Source organism: Octopus bimaculoides, chromosome 7 (assembly GCF_001194135.2).
Source record: "Octopus bimaculoides isolate UCB-OBI-ISO-001 chromosome 7, ASM119413v2, whole genome shotgun sequence".
NCBI lineage: Eukaryota > Metazoa > Mollusca > Cephalopoda > Octopoda > Octopodidae > Octopus > Octopus bimaculoides.
The window spans coordinates 35,270,617-35,272,556 of record NC_068987.1 but is presented as its reverse complement, the minus strand read 5'-3'; positions in this window follow the sequence as shown (position 1 = coordinate 35,272,556).

The window sequence follows — 1,940 nt, the reverse complement described above, 5'->3', positions numbered from 1 at the left end:
TATATACGTATGTATAGAAACACAATTTAAGCTTGTAGGTATTCTCAAACATTTTGGTTCCCCATCAAGAACATTGGAAATACATTTGTCTTAGCGTCATAAAATTTTAACTATCAAGAAAATACGATTGAAGAATCAGAAAATTTTGATCGATATATTTGCTGAAAATATGTGCGTGTGATGTATGTGGTTCTGGCGTTGTTGTAGAATCAGAACATGTTGGAGTATATTGTTACTACGAGTTTTCAGCGTGGACAATGATGTTAATTGCTAAACAAGTCATTAACGGGCATCCAACATATTGAAAACATTCAATGGTCAACATTGATGTTGAAATTTAACTAATATATTCAACATATGTGAATTCCCAAGTAATGTTTGGAAATCAAACAATAGCTATTTTCTAGAAGATTTATTTTCCGATCCTTTTAGGAAACTTTATCATGACTTTACAGGGATGGTTATATAACATTTTATTTGTACGAATTAAATATAGAATGATTGAAGCATTTACATCTACTTCAATGCTTCCTTCAACATGTAGCTTGTTGGGCCTTAAACTATTAGCTGTGTTATGCATAGGTTATAGCCATTGGCAATAGCCATTGGCAATAGCCATTCTGATACTTAATATTTGAATTTCTCTGATGAAAATAAAATAAGGCTTATTATAAGCTAAATTTCCATAGTATATATCATAAATCAATGGTATTGCTGCAGCATGACCGCAGCCGCATGCCTGAAACGAGTGACAGAATACATATTCTTTTCACTATTCGATTTTCTGAGAAATGGATTTTCCTTTAAGTGCATCATAGCATTATATTGCAATAGTTTAAACTTTGAATCCGAGTGCATGGAGAATAGTTTGCAGAAGTCATTGTGTATCCAAATGTATTTTTGGAGCAAATTTTATGACAGTCTGAAATAAAGTTGTGTGTTGTTTCAGGAAACACTCCATGTAAAGAATACTCGTTCACTGTCTTACAAGAATTGCATTTATTCCGTAGAGTTTATGAATTAGAAATAGCTATTTTCTCAGTGGAATATGCAGCTGAATAAGATGTTTCATTCCAGCCCTCTGTGTCAGGTTACATCTAGTTTACTAAAACAATGGACATAAAAAGAATGGTCTATATTTTCAAGTGAGATGAAATTTTATACAGTATAGTCATTTGTGCCTCTATGGTGCTTAGGCGTGTGTGGTATTGCTACTTTTACTTGATGCAAACAAACTATCAATGGTGTTCTTAGTGAAACGTAAATCATTGATAGTATTTAACAATAGTTTAGCTTTTTGCTGATTTACTTTCACTTTTCTGGGTAATTAATGTTACTTTTCTCCTATGTAATATTTGTGCGTTACTTGTCATATTGTTTTTCCTGTTAGCTGTTTTGGAGATATATCGTGTTGCGTGTAATATGTTGTCGCTGAGCTGGGCTCTAATACTTTTAGATATCAATCATGTAAAGTTCTATATTTAAGAGATGAGGAATTATGTACATTATTTATATTTGACTGATATTTGTCCTCATGTAGTTTGTTGTTAACACGACGTTTCAGCTGATATACTCTCCAAATTTCATCAGATGTCTTGGGGAAATTTCGAACCTGGGTTCTCATTCCTAAGGTAGTTTTCGATGTTATTGTTGTTACTATTATCATTATTATTATTATTATTCAGATCACCTCCTGGAATTGAACTCGGAATCATCGGGTTAGTATCCCGTGCTCTTAACCACTACGCCATATGCCAGTGGGCATGTTTTGTGTTAGTTAATTGCGAAGATATACTGGGTTTAACTTTAACTCCATCTAATAGTGTAGCCCTGATAGCAGAAATCAAGTGTGCTGAGGAGTGGATAGACCCTCTTAGCCATTATTGTTCCCTATCACCTCTCACCCAGTGTAGTAGTAGCATTATGTAATCGCAGCAGCT